Source organism: Arachis ipaensis, chromosome B10 (genome assembly GCF_000816755.2).
Source record: "Arachis ipaensis cultivar K30076 chromosome B10, Araip1.1, whole genome shotgun sequence".
Classification (NCBI taxonomy): domain Eukaryota; kingdom Viridiplantae; phylum Streptophyta; class Magnoliopsida; order Fabales; family Fabaceae; genus Arachis; species Arachis ipaensis.
The window spans coordinates 119,677,256-119,679,558 of record NC_029794.2 but is presented as its reverse complement, the minus strand read 5'-3'; the positions used below and the strand labels follow the sequence as shown (position 1 = coordinate 119,679,558).

General features: G+C 28.2%; 1 long non-coding RNA gene across 1 annotated transcript in view; it reads left to right on the top strand.

Moving 5' to 3' along the window:
• Positions 1-1,161, top strand: part of LOC110268256 — a 4,206-nt gene extending 3,045 nt beyond the window's left edge. The window contains exons 2-3 of the long non-coding RNA XR_002356387.1: positions 168-170; positions 1,150-1,161. This is a non-coding gene — a long non-coding RNA (uncharacterized LOC110268256). The remainder of the gene's footprint in view (positions 1-167; positions 171-1,149) is intronic.

Sequence of the window (2,303 nt, the reverse complement as noted above, 5' to 3'; positions counted from 1 at the left end):
GGAAATAAGTTCTAAAAGTTAGGAGATTGCTAAAAATAAATTTATTATTTTTCAAAAGGATTGTTATTGAGATGATAATCCTACTGAAATAATATCCTTCGATAAAATTAGTTATGAAACGATTAAAACTTATGAAATATTTGGAATATTATTTTACTGCAATATAGATTGTTTTGACAACCATGAATTCCAATTTCAATGGCATCTCTACCCACTATTTATTATTAAACATCTTGAGAAGATGTATGATGCCCAAAGTAAGATAGTACAACTATCATAAATTTTATTTAAACTAATAGGAGTATTGGGCGATATATTTTGAATTAAACAACTTTAGAAGTTGGAATGTCATTAGGCAAATTCCTTTAGCGAGATTTGTTCTTGCAAGTATTTTGGAGATTTATTTTATTACAAACAATTTATAATTGGCCTTGATATGATTAAGGTTTGTGATCTCTTTAGAAAAACTCAATATGAGTATTGAGTATGAGAATTAAAATTATACTTACGGATTGGTTTGACTAATAATAAAAATATAGAGTATTTTGATTATAAAAAATTTAAAGTGAAATCTCTAAGAGAATATCTAATTATATTCTTATTGAGCAGAGAATGAGATTCTTTCATTATGCACAAATACTAGTTCTCTATGTACTCAATCATGTTTAAGAAGAATTTGATTCAGCTAAGGATCACTAATCTTTCGTTGAATATTTGGACTATGTTTTAGAAATATTGCTAAATTAACAAAATTCTGACTAAATCAGTTTTTACCCATATAAGATATGGAAGGGCATAAATCAAAACTCGAGAACATTAGAGTTTGGAGATGTCTTATATGTGTTAATAAATTTCTATTAGGTCCGACAAATGAGATTTATTGGTTACTCTAAAGAAATAATATTATTTCTAACACCCTTCTTATGATAAAGTGTTTGTGACAAGATGTTTAAATTTTTTTTTGAAAAAGAATTTTGTTTCCAAAAGAAAACAAGGTGAACAAATAGAACTTGATGAAGTTCAAAACAATCAAAAAGTTCAATTTGTGTAAAGTAAAGGAAAACTTTGTATATACAAAAGAATGGTGGGAGTACAATGATTTTTCAAAAGAATAGAAAGTTTTATTGTCAAACTATTTTTTAAAAAAAGGTAATTTGTTTGTATAATGATACAATTCTATAAGAGATATAACTAATGGTTACTGAGATTTTTCATATTCATATACATTGATACTAAATAAAAGGTATATAATATGGAAGATTCTAAAAACTGATAGGTATTAAAATCATTTTCAATAAGGATTGTCCTTAAAATAAAAATTATTAACTATTTTAGTGGGAGATTTCATGTTTTGAGAAAATTTGATATCTATTATGCACTAAGTGTATTTTGCAAAAGGTTAAGCACACATGTTCGAAAGCTAAGGTGTTTAAGTTCAAAAGAGTTTTGATAAACACAAATGTACATTGAAAAATTATACACATGATTGATTGGCTCTAGTGTAAGTGGAAAATTATTGAGATAATAGTATGTCCAAGATCCAATCTATCATGATTGATTCTCGTGCAAATGGGAGATTGTTAGGAATAAATAGTATGACTATAATCCAATTAATCATATGTCAAATAATTTGTTATTGTTATTATATTAAAATGTTAATATAATAAGGTCCTTGATTAAATTTAGGAATTTATCATTGTGATAGTGACCATAATATTGAGAGATAAATCTTTTATAATTTAATCTAAATTACCCTTGGTCATAGGATTATTAAAAGGATATTAATAATCCGAAATTATCAATATATATATTGATGAGCGGATATTTTATACGCTTTTTGGGATAATTTCATATAGTTTAGAGTATGTTTTAGTTAGTTTTTAGTCTATTCCTAGTAGTTTTTAGGAAAAATTCATATTTCTGGACTTTACTATGAGTTGTGTGTTTTTTTGTAATTTCAGGTATTTTTCTGGCTGAAATTGAAGGAGCTGAGCAAAATTCTGATTCAGGCTGAAAAAGGACTGCTAATGCTGTTGGATTCTGACCTCCCTACACTCAAAGTGGATTTTCTGGAGCTACAGAACTCGAAATGGCATGCTTCCAATTGCGTTGGAAAGTAGACATCCAGGGCTTTCCAGAAATATATAATAGTCCATACTTTGCACAAGGATAGATGACGTAAACTGGCGTTCAACGCCAGTTCTCTGCCCAATTCTGGCGTCCAACGCCAGAAAAGGATAAAAAACTGGAGTTGAACGCCCAAACTGGCACAAAAACTGGCGTTCAACTCCACAAATGGCCTC